Source organism: Rhinopithecus bieti, unplaced genomic scaffold, assembly GCF_001698545.2.
Source record: "Rhinopithecus bieti isolate Rb0 unplaced genomic scaffold, ASM169854v2 scaffold_13900, whole genome shotgun sequence".
In the NCBI taxonomy this organism is placed as follows: Eukaryota; Metazoa; Chordata; class Mammalia; order Primates; family Cercopithecidae; genus Rhinopithecus; species Rhinopithecus bieti.
The window spans coordinates 1,686,970-1,702,920 of record NW_016808376.1 but is presented as its reverse complement, the minus strand read 5'-3'; the positions used below and the strand labels follow the sequence as shown (position 1 = coordinate 1,702,920).

General features: G+C 38.3%; 1 long non-coding RNA gene across 1 annotated transcript; it reads right to left on the bottom strand.

The window, feature by feature from the left end:
• Positions 1-4,596: 4,596 nt before the first annotated feature.
• On the bottom strand, positions 4,597-9,411 carry LOC108538526 (uncharacterized). Its single transcript, XR_001888103.1, has 4 exons — positions 9,336-9,411; positions 8,673-8,852; positions 6,375-6,486; positions 4,597-4,805 (listed from the first exon to the last, which is right to left on the bottom strand). It is a non-coding gene; the product is annotated as an uncharacterized LOC108538526 (long non-coding RNA).
• Between the last annotated feature and the right edge of the window lie 6,540 nt (positions 9,412-15,951).

The following is a 15,951-nucleotide window of genomic DNA, read 5'->3' as shown; positions in this document are numbered from 1 at the left end:
AATAACATCACACAAATATTTTTTTCATTTTCATTTCTTTTGTTTCACAATTGAGTCCTTATGGAAAACTTTATGCTCAAACAGCAATCATCTGCGAAAATATACAAAGTCACTAGCTCTATATGGAAATTTTGATATCGGAAAGCCTCCTCACCTTAACCTGTTACTTTAGGTGATTTTATTTCACCATTGGCATTATTCTGAAGACTAGACTGTCTAAACTCATAAAGTGAATGTGAAAGATATTTCCAGTCAAGATTGGCTGACACAATTCATTTTACAATCTGTCAACCTGACCCATTAGTTCATAAAGGATAGTATCACACTGGTCTTTAAGGGGAAAAGTGGATAGCACTGAAGGAAAATTGTATTGTTTTATAAGATAATCATCAAGTTGCTTTGCAGTATCAGTATAATTAAATATTGTTAATGGGGTAAACATTGTTTGAAATGAATATAAAACATGCCTGGAAATTGCCTCGTGGAAACACTGGTTATATGCTATTACATAGAAACATTTGGAATACATTATATGAACATACACAAACACACAGAGGAGTACAACACTAGCCAGTTTATTCAGCATACATGTCTGAAGTTATCTAATTTTCAATAAGAAGCATAGAAAAAATATTTCAGGCTAATTTCTAAAGAAAATATTATTTTAAGTGGTTTCTTCTACAATATTCAAGTGATCCTTTATTAACTCAGTTCATTCAACAATTACACTCCTGTGGAAGCTATATAAAATAAAATGCCAGTCATTTTCATAATGAATCTGTGTTTATCTAAGTTTAAGAAATCTGTAGTAAAAGTCACCTGATTTAAGCATCTTAGTTTTAAATAAAGATAGAGATTATCAATAATACTACCTCCATAGCTTCTTTAAGGAAATTAGTCAAAATCTACCCATATTTCTTGCTACAACCTATCTTTGTTGGCTGAACATAGGAGCCAGGACTCCTGTATTACATAATTTCAAGAGGCATCATTTACACTGCAGTCTAAGTCATTGGCACTCCTGGAGGTTTTGCAGTTCACAACCTGCACAACCAAACTTGGCAGCTCCGAAAAGAATCCCTGCTGCTGAATGAGATCTCAGGACTTTTCCTAAACATGCTTATTCAAACATCCATGAGGACTGAAAGATGAAACATTGCATTTTTTATTATAATAAAACTAAAAAACATAAAACCAGTTATATAGTTTTGTCAATTGTATCTTAGGAGTCTGCTAAAACCAAGAAAATAATTTTCATGGGTTCTTGGGGTCTGGGGAGCAGAAGATAGATAGGGCAGTGAGGTATTGTCTAACTGACCAAGTATCTTCCTCTCAGGGGAAGTGAAATAAATAGAAACATTAAAACACACCATCTTTACAATGGTCTAGCATATAGTCTTTTGATAATACTGCCTGAGGCCATATTGGAGCTGTATAGTAAAAAACACAGTTATCCTGCTCTGGTAGTTGTCAGGGTACGTGGTTCTCAAACTCTGCATTTCAACTAAACTTCCAGGTGATACTGATGCTGTTCATCAGGAGGCCACTGTTTGAGAATCATGGCACTAGTAGAGATCCTATAACCAATGAGAGTTCATGTAGACTAAAATTTCCAGAACAACACTCATGTTAATGTATGTTAAGATGAAAAGACAAGATATAAGTCTTATGCATGATATGTTCCCAAACTTGTAATACATCAAATATTGTTGATGGACTAAAGACTGTTTGAAATGCATAAAGTTGTCAACTGTGGTTGCTTTTGATGTTAAGATGAGACAAGTTCTAGAGTGGTGCTCGTGTCTGTTATCTCAGCAGTTTGGAAAGCCATGGCAGGGAGATCACTTGAGATCAGGAGTTTGAGACCAGCTTGGGCAACATAGCAAGACCCCATCTACACACACACACACACACACACACACACACACACACACACACTAGCTGGGCATGGTGTCACATAACTATAGTCCCAGCTGCTCAGGAGGCTGAAGCAGGAGGATGGCTTGAGCCCAGGAGTTCTAGGCTGCAGTGAGCCATGATCGTGCCACTGCACTCCAGCATAGGTAACAGAGTGAGATGCCATCTCTTAAAAAATTGATCACTGAAAATTATTTTATATTTTCCACTCTATCTTCCAAAGTTCAATGTATTTTAATCAAGCAGTAAAACAACAATACAGCTTTGTTTTAAAAGGTGAGGAAATCAAATGAGTAACTTTGTATTCTGGGGAATGTTGGAAGAAAGGAGAGGAAGAGAAATATTAGGTATGAGAGAAGGTTAGGAGAACCCTGGAACTAGTGACAATTTGTACAGTAAAGAGAGGAAGCAGTCAGACATCCCTGAAGCAAATTGCAAGCCACAGAGAGAAACATTAATATGCATGTGTATTAGTTAAAAGTGAAGGCACTAGGCTGCTGCAACTCAGTAACACTTTTACCCTTTACGTTCCTTTGCGTTTTAAACCACAGGGGTTTTAGTGGGTGATATAGTTCAGATCTGTGTCCCCACCCAAATCTCATGTGGAAATGTAATCCCCAATGCTGGAGGTGGGGCCTGTTGAGAGGTTATTTGATCCCAGGGGCAGTTTCTCATGAATGGTTTAGCACCATCCCATTTGGTACTGTCCTCGCGATGCTGAGTGAGTTCTCAGGAGATCTGGATGTCTAAAAACGTGTAGCATCCCACACCCTCTGTGCTCCTGCTCCCACCATGTGAGACGCCTCACACTCCCTTTGCCTTCCACCGTGATTGGAAGCTCCCTCAGGCCTCCCCAGAAGCAGATGCTGCCATGCTTTCTGTACAGCCTATAGAACTGTGAGCCAATTAAATCTCATTTCTTACAAATTACCCAGTCTCAGGTATTTCTTTATAGCAGTGTGAGAACAGACTAATACAGTGAGATTATAACAAAATGATTAAAAATCATTGTGTATTTTCTGTTAGCATCATAACACTTCGCATTGCTAGAAAATCTTGCAAAATCATAGATCTAGCCATGTTATATTCCTACTAAAAGGCCTCCAGTGATTTCTATTCTTCACCTAACAATTCCCAACTTTTTAGCCAACTGCAAGCGGATTCTGTCCTGTCTTTTTCTCTCATGCATCAGGTAATTTGGTTCATCGGATGTTTGCCTAGGCGTGTGGCCTTTGTAACTTCACTTCAGTCTCTGATTGGTTGTTAATCCAGCCATTCACTCCTTTGAGAAATCTTGAGATTGCTTATGTTTTCTAAAACGGATTTAGCACCAGTCAGAATTCCTTGATCCTTACACTTACTTTGATCGCGAGGTAATTGCTATGCACTGGAATGTTCTTTAATTCATCCCCACCGAGATGTCAAAGCACAGGGAACTCATATTTCCTTGTTTGCTCTGAGAGACTCTGGGGAAAATGGGTTGAGGTGGGAGACTCCTTTAATATTTCCACAATTTTCTAAAACAACTCCTATTTACATATGTTTACAAAGTTGTAAATGTTATATATTCATCATAATACATGTTTAGGCTGGGCACAGTGGCTCATGCCTGTAATCCCAGCACTTTGGGAGGCCAAGGCAGAAGGATCACCTGAGGTCGGGAGTTCAAGACCAGCCTGATCACCTGATCAACATAGAGAAACCTTGTCTCTACTAAAAATACACACACACACACACACACAAATTAGATGGGCGTGGTGGTGCATGCCTATAATCCCAGCTACTCAGGAGGCTGAGGCAGGAGAATCACTTGAATCCGGGAGGCAGAGGTTGCAGTGAGGCGAGATCGCGCCATTGGACACCAGCCTGGGCAACAAGAGTGAAACTGTGTCTCAAACAACAACAACAACAACAACAAAATTATAAAACTAAACTATGAGTTCTTGAGATCTGGGGACAGGAGCACAGGAGGAACAGTAAGAAGTTGTCCAGTGGACCACATTCCTTTCAAAGAAATTGAAATCAACACATCTCTGAGAAGCACCTTCTTTGCAGCTCCCTGGGGCCATCAGTTGGCCTCTTTATGGTTCTTCTACTCAGTGTAGCATTAATTCCCTGGAAATCTAACTCAGATCAGGGTCTTTAGAAAATTGCAAGTAGCATCCCTTGCTCAAAAACCCCAAACTGAGAAATGCTGAAACTCAAAATACTGAAGCAGCCTTCTTCACGGATGGACTGGGGCACTCCAAAAAGAAAATTCTCAGCACTCTGGTAGGATGTCCTTCTGCTAGTGGTTGAGTCCATTCAGTGCCCCTTAAATTAGGAAAGATTTTTCACTACTTTGCAGGGCCTTCACGTTATGTTGAGGTGAAGAAAACCTGTCACTCTTTGTTCCCGTATGTCAACTAGCATTTATCATGAGTGATAGCAACAAGATCCTGTGCTCACATTTCTTCTTATAATCATGTGTGTGTGTGTGGGCGGGGGGGGGGCGGCTTGGAGGGAGGTAACAAAAACCAAAAAAGCGCACTTTCCCACCATGTCCTCACTCTGCCAGTCCCTAGCTGTATGGCTTCACTCTCTGGCCGGTATTTCTAAAATTAATGAGTTACCATGAGTAGTGGTTCTCAAATCTGGCTGATGACTAGAGACATTTAAGAATTAAGAGAATCACTGGTCCCTATTAAAACCTAAAAATTTACTTTCTTTTGTTTCTATTATTTCCTTCTCCTACCAGTAATGAAAACACATTATATAAGACAATAGTTGTGGATAAATAGCCATTGACCTTTCACAGTATTTTTTAGGAAATCATAAAATTGATGCTGTAGGAAAAAAAAAATCTTCATTTTGATTTTTTCCTTCATCAATGCCAGTTACGTCACTTCCTTAAGTTAGAGAAAATAAGAAGTGAGTTAAGGCAGTTAATCACGTGTCCTCTTTAAGGTAACAAAATCATCCTTACTATTTAAAAATAAAGCTCATGTTTTAGAGTAAGCTTTCCATAGTTTAGGCAGTAAGAGAGCGAGACAGGAAGAATCAAGCCTATTTTTCTTGACTCAGTTGGTTTGTCACTGTAAAAGTTAGTTGACGAATGCTCACTGAGTACTCCTACACACTCAATAGCACACATATTATTCTTACTCAATATGTGGAGAGAAAATATACCCTTCCAACTATGATTTTAAAATTGTTATTTTCTTAAAAGAATGCTTTTTCAGTCACCTTGGAAATACGTGCAAATGCAAATCTAAATCCCATATGCAGTTAATGATTTGGTTGAAACAAATACTATTCCCTTGAGCTATGTTGGTTTGAGGGGGGAAAAAATGACTTTTCTAGCGGGAAGATTGCAATGGCTCTGCTCCTAAGGGGGAAAAAAGCCATGTAGATAAGATGTTCTTATTTATAACATGTAACAAGATATGTTGCTAGACACAAGCATCTTTCTGATGACTTATCCTGCTGATCAGAGTACCAACGAGTTTATTTTCATAATTACAACAGATGGAAAACAATAAAATTATACTTTAGGCTAATGTACTCTCACCCTTATTATCCCCCCTTTTTTTTTTTTTTTTTGGTATGTGTGTCTCCCCTGAAGCTATTTTATAACAATATAAAACTTGCAGAAATACCTGACCAGATTTCCATAATTTAATCTGTTCGATGACTCAAAGAGTGCAGTAAGAATTAAGCCTCTCCCGGGAAGGGAAAACTTGTGGACTTAAATAATGACAAGAATCTATCATGTCTTTTCCTCAAAAAAAAAGTTAAGAAAGAAATCTGTCTTAGTGGTTTACTAACTTGCTTCTTTTTTTAAAAAAAAATATATAATATATAGTTTTATGTCAGCTATAAAGAGTTGTGTTAATCAGATCCCTTAACATATGACACGCTGTCAAGCAAAGATTCACTCTTGTTTAATTAACTAAATTTTATTTTTTTCCATCCTCAATTTTATTCCATTCCTGTCTTCTCATCACAAGCTATTAATTCTGGAATAGAATGAATGAGATGTATGTACTTGGAATACATATGTATAATGTATATATCATATATATTTAACACATCTACTTCCTCAATCTCCATGTTTCCACCCTCCCACGTACTTATGTGTGTTCATGTGAACAAATAATTCTGGCCAATGGGGTATAGACAGAAGTGACATACATTTGGACCAAGAAACCTTCCATGTGCTGTTTTTTTGTTTTGTTTTGTTTTGTTTTCCCTCTCTCTCTCTCTCTCTTTCATCATCCTTTGGATGGATAACAACACATAGTGTCACTATAGAAATCACTCATTGAAAATGTCAAAACTTTCATCAGCCTGGGTCCTTGAATGGCTGTATGGATCCATTCTCTCAACACATACCAATGACTATACTCTCACATGAATAAAGGACTTTTAATTTATTAACTCACTGAAATGTTAAAGTTTATCTGTACTTTTCTTACTTCATTGTTTATTTCACTATAAGGAATCATGAGGTTTACATGGTCTATGTTGCTGACTTTGTCAACTAATTTTTGTCTATTGTAATTCAGGTAGAATGCCTGGAAAGCCAGTCTATAAGAGAGACAACAGAAGGCCAACTGAACTTTTCTCTTAATCTGGCTCATTGTCACAGTGTTGGAAGTTGGATTTTATGAGAATCTTAGGTGTTCTATTGATCATTCAACCATCAATTGCACAGAGCACTGAGTCTGCGTTAGTAGCTTAAGGCAAACCGCTTTAACCAAAATAAATTGTATTAATATGGCAACATCATTTGCCATGAATACTTTGACAGTCAGTAGGTAAGAACATCTGACAAGAACCCATTCAAAAGATCAAGTGACACCTTGTTTCTTTAAAAAAAAATTAAAAGCAAAACAAAGACAAGCTCTTCATCAAACTAAATTACAGAAATGTATGGAACATGTCACTATCCTACATATACATATTGTGCAGGAGGACCCCAGATATTTAGATGGCTTTGGAATTCTCAGAAATAGTGGACATGGTAATACTAGAGTTTTCCATGCATTGGAGCTGATCGTGTATTTATTTTTTATTTATTTTTAATATATTTTAATTTTTAAGGACAGTTAAAGGCTTACAGAAAAATTGATGATAAAATACAGGGAATTTCCATAGATCTCATCTCCCCGTTACCCTCACTTTTCCCTATTATTACCATCTTGCATTAGTGTGGTATATTTGTTACAACTGAGGAAACTATATCGACATATTATTATTAACTAAAGTCCACGTTGGCATTGGGGTTTATTCTTTGTGTAGTAGTACAATTCCGCGGGTTTTGCCAAATGCAAAATATCCTGTATCCACCATTACAGCATCATACAGAACAGTTTCATTGCCCTAAAAATAGCCTGTGCCCCAGGTATTTCCCTCTTCTCCCCCATAACCCTGGCAAACACCAATCTTTTTACTATCTGTACAGCTTTGTCTTTTCTGGAATGCTATATAACTGGACTCATACAGCATTTAGTCTTTCCACACTGGCTTCTTTAACTTAGTAACATGCAATTAAGGTTCCTGTGCCTCTTTTTGTGGTTTAATAGCTCATTTCTTCTTATCTCTGCATAATATTCCATCGTATGAATGCAGCAGAGTTTGTTTATCCATTCACCTATTCACCTATTGAAGGCTATCTTGATTGCTTTCAAATTTTGGCAATTATGAATAAAGCTGCCATAAACATTTATGTGTAGGCATTTCTATGGACATAACATTTTCAATTCATTTGAGTAAATACCTAAGAGCACAATTTGCTGGGTTGTATGGTCAAACTATGTTTAGCTTTGTAAGCAGTTGTCAGATTGTTTTTGAAAGTGGCTTCACTATTTGACTTTCCCACTAACTGTGAATGACAGTTCCTGTTGCTCCACATCCTTACCCACATTTGATGTTGTCAGTGTTTTGATTTTCTTTTGCCATTCTAATAAGTGTAGTGGTATCTCATTGTGGTTTTAATTTGCAATCTCTAACGAACGTACAGTGTTGAGCACCTTTTCAAATGTGTATTTAACATTTGTCTGTCTTCTTTGGTGAGTTAACTGTTTAGATTTTTTGCCCACGTCTACTTGGGTTGTTTTGCTATTGCTCAGTTATAAGAGCTGGTTGTATATTTTGGAAACAAGTCCTTTATCAAATACATGTTATTCACATTTTGTCTTTCTCTCCCAGCCTGTGGCTTATCTTTTCTTTCTCTTAACAGTGTCTTTCAGAAACAGATGTTTTTAATTTCAATAAAGTCCAATTTCATCATTTTCTCTTTCATGAAGCATGCTTTTGTTATTGCATCTAAAAAGTCATTTCCAAATCTGAGGTCCCCTAGATATTCTCCTACATTATCTTTTGGTACTTATTTTAATCTAAAATATTGTATAATCTTTATACCATTGGGAAAAGTAGAGTCATGAGTTTATGATTTACATCACTGATTTTACATAATTTTGATGGGTGCACCACATTTCTGATATGTACATTATTTCCCTACTCTGAGAAGTCGTGATATATTTGTTGGAAATGGATGCATGCTTTTTTATACCAGATTAAATCTGTCCATTTTTCTGAGTCCTTCAGGGAATTTCCTGAGAGTGTGGCAGCACACTTTTATTCTTGGGAAGAGAGGAAAGTGTACCTGCTGTGGAACCATGACGTTGGTCACTTTGTACTTCCAAAGTCATGCCCATCATCATATCTGATTTACTGAAAACTTCCCTTTATAAGAGGGGAACATACTCTACCTGATTCAATGATTGGCAACTGCAGTGAATCAACAGCTGACGTCTTCCCCAACGAAGAGCTCAAACATCATCAGTTAGCAGAGATGGCGGAAGGAAATGTCCATCTTCTCTACGAAATGTCTGAGAGAGGAAGGAGACCAAGCTACACAGGAGCTCACCCTTGCTAGTTGTAATGTATATCTTTGAAGAGAAGGAGGCAGATATAAGCAATGGAAAAACTATCCCTGGGAAGTCTGTGTTTATCTTTGAAAATGTGGCTGTATAATAAAGCACAGTTTTTTCAATGTAACACTCTAAAAAGCTACTCATTCATTCTGAAGTTGCTGTCATTGCTCAAGATATTCTTAAAACTATTGTTTGGAATTAGACTTTTAAGGTGTTTACAAGAGGTACAAGAAAATAATTCAACTTGCTTTTAAATCATGCCTCCAAATAACAACTACTGAAAGAATAAATTAATCAACTTAATTTTAAAACCTAAAATCAATACGCTATTGACTTTTTCAGCAGTAAAATACAATAAAAAATCAAGGTGTAATTATATGATAGAATTAATGATTAGAAAATTAAGGTACTACAAAGATCTACAAGAAACTACATATGTTTTTTGAACACTTATTTTCCATTAAATGGAGTAATGATGCAGTTTTCTTCCTTGTTTACCATGTCTTATACCGTATTAACTTATTTTTGTTTCCTTTTTCACCCAGACTGACACTTTTTCACCTCACCAGTAACTACAGTAAAGGCTAAACTTCCAGTACCTTATTCCTCCCTTAAGTAATTACAAAGAATCTAACATTCTCTGAGGTTACTTACTCCCATTACAACACTAAACTACTCTCCGAGTGGAGTCAGCACTCTTAGAACTCATTTCCTTGAAGTCTATTTCGCTTTTACTTTTTCAGCCAACTCATTCTCCCTCCCTAATTTGGATTATAAACTCAGGGGACGGGACTGTGTCTTACCCTATATCAACTAGGTGTTCAATGAATATTATTAATTATCATTAAAATTCATAATGATGTCACGCTTGGCCTAATCAATTTTAATTCAGCTTAATCTCTTTCAATTAAGTTTAATTTAGGAGGTGCTGCCCTGATATTTTTCTTTTACCTAGATATCTAATTTACTTCTGCAATAGGCTCCTCCTTTCATCTTCTTATTTTCTTGCCTCATAAATTTCTTCTATAGGCAAGATGTTTCCTTTATGCCATTGCTAAGGTGAATTTTATCTGACAGATGCTTTTAAAAGAGACTGCTTTCCTTGCCTAGTGGAGTATTATGCACAGCTTTTTATATTAAAGTGAATGTTTCTCCAAGTGAATTGGAAAAAGCTGACTGAAACAAACTCCCCTCTAGGCCATTACGGTGCATGTTAGCAAGTGGGAAGGGTATCCGATGAGCAGTTTCTGTGCTTTGGGGAAGGCGCTCCTGTAGCTTTGTGGAAGATGGATTAAGGTGAGCAAGAGCAGAGACAACAAGATCTGTTTGGAGGCTACTGAAATTACCCATGTTAGTGTAGCAAGAGATTGTCCAAAGCTCTGACAGTAATGATAGAGAGCTTTCAGTATATACTTTGAGAAACGTGACCAAAGAGAACTTGCTGATGACAGGGAGGTGGGAGAAGTGGATCTGAGCAGCAGGTGACACAGAAGGAGAAGCAGGTTTGCAGCGGGGGCAATGGCATATGTTCTGGGTGCTGTCAATTTAATAAATAAAGACTTGAAAGTGTCTGGGCCTGGAGGCTCATGCTTGTAATCCCAGCACTTTGGGATGCCAAGAAGAGAGGATCACTTGAGGCCAGGAGTTCGAGACCAGCCTGGCCAACATGCAAAACCTCATCTCTACTAAAAATACAAAAATTAGCCGGGTGTGGTGGCCCATGTCTGTAATCCCAGCTACTGGAGAGGCTGAGGCAGGGGAATCACTTGAAGCCAGAAGGCAGCAGTGGCAGTGAGCCGAGATCGTGTCTCTGCACTCTAACCTGGGCAGCAGAGTGAGACCCTATTTCAAAGACTTGGAAGAGTTGAGGGTCACCTGTCCTTAGGAAAGAATAGCGCCCTCTAAAGGGAATGGCTGGGTAAAATACTGAAGACGGCTGAGGCTGGAAATACAGAAAATGCCAGTATTTATGGAGATAAATAAAGAAATACAAATCCAAGAAGTATACCGAGTAGCAGTAAACAGAAAAATAGGACAATGAGGAAAACATCTGGTTATGTAAGCCATCTGGTATTTTATCATCAGAGCCTCTGGAAAGGGAGAACTGCACATGATTCTGAGCCTCTTGGGTGTACTCTCTGTTAAGAGAGGGAACTCACTCAAAAGGCACTATAAACAGGGCTGATGTATGACTGGGGGGCTGTAGCTAGCCGGCAGTCTCTGGTACCTCTCTACAGTAGTTTGACGTTAGCATCCGTTCTGATACATCAGCCTGTGCAGTGTTAAATATTTATAATATCACTGGACTGTAACAGTAGCTATCTCTTTTTCCTTGCATCTGTACTTCCCATCTAGCTTGTTGCTCTAAGAAGATAGTTTCCTGCCTCTTGTTCTTATATAGGACCATCTCTAAAATGTTTTGTGACGGTGGCACGATGCAGCTGAATGAGGAATCACACACAGCTGGAGCTCAGTCCTGAGTATGACACTCATTAGCTTTCCGAACTTGCATAAGTTATTCAAACTTTCTGAATTTCAATTATTTGCATAAAAAATGGAAAAAAAAACCCAAAAGTTTTAGATATTAAATGAGATGCCACATATGACACTACTTATCATATAACCGGTAAGATAGAGGCGCTCAGTAAATGCTGATTGTTCTTGTGCTCTGGCAAGTCAGTTCTCTCTCTCCTTTCCAGGATGTTTTTGTACCCTGGTATTCCTGAAATCCTAAAATTAGGTCCTCTTTACTGCTAGTCCCTGTTAGGATGACGATCAATGCCACCTTTTCAGAGAAGTCTTGGAAAGAATCAGCTCTTCAAAGAGGAACACAGAGTTAACACCTATATGGAAAGATGGCACCATTCATCATTGTTTTACCCATTCTCACAAACTTTGTTGCCTATATTTTCTTAAGCAATCGGGGTACCATTGTGTCTTTCATTGTTCACGCCTTCATCCATTTCAGCTGTTATCTTTTTACTCTTTAGGCAAATATACAGCGATGGCTCGACTGATGAAGTGTTGAAATAAACATCTGCTCACACACATCCTGTTGAAATGCAGACTGGAGCCTCAAGCATTTTTAGCTGACAAGTTATCTGTACATATGCAGCATTTTACACTTACCAAGAAGAATTCTATGTGCCAAGCACATGCAAAAACATGACTGCCAGCCCCATAAAAGTAAAAGATTTTCCTTTACCTTCTGTAATTTCCATGGTGTTTATGAAGGTTTTCAGTCTTCATGTGAGTGGCCAAAATTAAGTCACTTTGATTTATTTTGAGTCAAACAAACAACAAAAGCTCATGATTTCCAGAGCGAGGTATTTTCAATTAGAGATGAAGTGGATGAGAGATTTCACACGAGAAAGCTTTGAAATATGAAACCCAACTAGGCTTTTCTTCAAAAGAGATAACATGAAGCGGAATACAGCAGTGAACTGGGCACTTAGGCTGGTATCTGGAGTCCTGGAGTTTTACGCCTACTCATGGGTAAAAAGCATTAATTAATGCACTTTATTCCAGTATCAGTGTCTCTAAGATGAGTATTGGACAGAAGAGCACAGAAAAGAGGCCATCTACAAACACATGGAATATAAAGGGTCATCAACAAATGCTAGCTGCCTTCCCCTAATTCTAATCTTAACGTGCCGTGATCGTAGTGCTGTTATTCACATATGGACATTCTGTTTTGCTCGACTCTACCACCATGTGTTTTAAGTAACAACTCCATAGTAAATATAACAATTAACTCAATCACTCTCATTCCTTACCTAAAGCCTTTCATGTAAATGTGAAAGCCACGTTTGGGCAGTAAGAAAATAAATTATACAAAGCCAGGCCGTAATATGGGAAAGCTTTACATATATTATATGGTCAGAATTAACACTGTAGATAGTCTAGTCAATAGTTTCCATAATAGTGCAACCATTAAACATTTCAGCTCAACTAATTATGTTAAACTAGAGAGTAAATGTGTGCAAAAACATACTTATACATATATTTACGTTATGAGAACATATAATATATGGGCTTTTGACCAAGACATACTCTGAACATGGCTGGCATGGGGCTTTGTGTATCACATACACACCTATTGCATTAAAATGATTGATGTGAGTTGAAATCACAGAACCATGTCCTAGCCCAACAGGCGATAATAGGCTTGGGTTGATTAGCCTATTTCACGTTTAAAGTTCAAAGAGAGATTGTGGGTGACCCAATCAAGGTTGATTGGTGGAGAAACCTGCAAGGCAGTCAACACAGAAAAAAAAGAGAGAAAATTTAATAACAACTGAAAAGTAAAATCAAAGGTAATGGCTTGACCTGAGCTTACAGAGGCTGGGAGACTCAGAAATGATATTTTTCACTTCATCCATAACACACACTGCTCTTCTCTGGTCCTGAAAATAGCATGTGACCTACGAAGCATCCTATTAGCTGTTTCAGAAAGGCACGTTTTCTTCTGAAAAGAAATCGGTTTAAGAATCAAGGAAGCAAGTACACACACAAAGCCAAACACACTGGGGTTTACATTCGGCACTCATTCAAAATGTCACGTCATTCGAATGTGTCTCTGGTTTTTAATGGTGCTTCACTCGGGTCTAATCACATTCAAACCCTGCTGGGTTGCATGCTATTACGTGCTCTAAAAATGTACAGCTGAAACACAACGAAAATAAAAAGCTCGTACAAGCCAGTAGCTGAAGCACAGGAAGAAGACGCCTTTGGGATTCCATATCGTTTGGTGCAACTGGCTTACAAGGTCATCTATGACTTGTTGCCCACCTGTGTCTCTGTTCCCTCATTGTGAAAATAAGAGTGATCATTAGAAATGATTTATGACCTAGACCTGTCATATTTATTTTCTTTAAATTACATTTAGGAGGCTGTTTTAGCGAAACAAACAGCTCTGATTGTCTCCTTTTATTTCCTATTACAACATGAAAGACACTAGGAAGACATTTCCAAATGTCTATTTCTACCAAAATGGGAGCAGTGTTACTTCTACATTTTCCAGGAATATCGTGGTTACGAAAAGTTTCAAGTGAGAAGGATAATATAAAACTTTCTTCCCAAATATTTCAAGTGGTGAATTTTCTTGTTCTGATCATTTTAGCTTTGTAGAAGGTTATATTAAATTGTATGTGCACATCAAACAGTATTATGTATCTTCAGGCAAGTACATAGGAATAACTGGCCCTTTGATTATTTTCCCCTGAAGTTTGAACATTTGCTCATGAAGGCTTTGCTATTTTTTTTTTTTTTATTGTTGACATTCAAATGGAATTGAACCAAGAGTTTTCTGGTCAGAAGAAGAAAAAAAGATAAAATTGATAGAAGCCAAAGGAACTCGTGATAGTTTTTGACAATTTCCCAACGTGGTTTCTTCCTCATCCCAGCTGCCAGAGTGATGTAATCAGAAACAAAATGCATTTTATGATAAACGCCTTGGGGTAAACGTAGCTCAAAAAAGATATTACAGTTTTCCTCTCTTTGGCTTCCTCAAAAATACATCTTTATCTTGAATTGCCTTAACATTTGCTGGTTCTCCAAAGACAAAAGGAAACACATACACATATATACACAGGTATACTCATCAAGTTTGGCTCCTAGAGCCAAGGGAGGACCATATTATGTTTTATTTTCCTAATCCCAGGACAACTACACATTAACATGTTTTGCCCAGAGTAACTGACTATGACAAGAAATATGAAAGAACATATTGTAGGTGCAGACAGCTCTTCCCAAAGTAAATTTAAATGGCATAGGTTTAAAAAACACTCCTGTAGGAGGCTTCATTCCATTTGCAGAACTCAATCTGTGCCACTCACAAAATAATCAGACGCCAAGGAAAGAAGTGTGACCCATTCAGTGAGCTGCGGGTTGAAGTTCAGAGGCGTTTGGTGGAACGTGTGGATGAGCTAACAAGATGCTGCTGATCCATGGGAACAGGATGGGCACGAGAAGATCCTGTGAGACCTGCTAAAAGCCCCAGCGGGGGAACAGGATGTCAGCAGATGCGATGGCCACTGTGGCCGCAGCAGTGCTGTTGGAGTGTTACCATGGTTTGGCATGGGCCGTGTTGACTCACAGCAGGCATAGTATGTGTATATTACCTCTGGCCTTGATCACAGAGTGGGAAGCCCACTAAGTGGAACCAATACTCCTCAATCAGATCAATAGTCACTGAAAAATAGCCTTCTAATATCATAAGAAACAACACTTTAAAATCATAAAGTGATCTGATGCATGTAATAGCAGGAATACCTAACCATCTCTTTGCAGCCAAGTCCTCCTTTTCCCAGGTTAGGTTCAGTTGGGAACCCAGGGAGACTGATCTGCTGTTCATAAAACTACATGAACAAACTCTTAATACCTAGATATAAGAGTGTTAGGACGTCTACCCAGGGACCAGTCTAGAAGATTACAAGAGGTGCTCAGACTGCACTTTGAAAGCTAGTCTTCTAGGGCTACATTAAAACAATTTATTTTTTCAATACCAGGGAACACTGTAAGCCATGAAGTAATCAACACGCCTCTTGCTAAATGATCTCTAACCTTTATTCAGCCCAGCCCTGTCATCCAGAACTTTCGTGCCCCAGAGGCTCCTGAGTGGCTCATCTCCCTCCCACCTATGCCTGCTCTTCCTTTCTTGCCCTAGAAAAAACACAAATCTCATTTAATTCACACCATTGTGGTATGAGCAGTGTGAGTGCTGAAGACTGAAGGAGGTTCCGCCTATCAGCAGTTCTCAATTTGCCGTGCACTGGACCCACCAGGAGAGCTTGTTAAACTCAGATTGCTGGGCCTTACGCAGAGACTCTGAGTCTGTATCTCTGGAATGAGGCCAGGGACCAAGCATTTATTTATTTCTTTTCTTCCTTCTTTCCTTCCTTCTTTCCTTCTCTCTTTCCTTCCTTTCTTCTTTCCTTCCTTCCTTCTTCTTCCTTCCTTCCTTCCTTCCTTCCTTCCTTCCTTCCTTCCTTCCTTCTTTCTTTCTCTCTCTTTCTCTTTCTTTATTTTTTTGAGACAGGGTCTCACTCTGTCACCCAGGCTGGAGTGCAATGGTGCAATCATTACTCACTGTAGCCTCAACCACCTGGGCTCA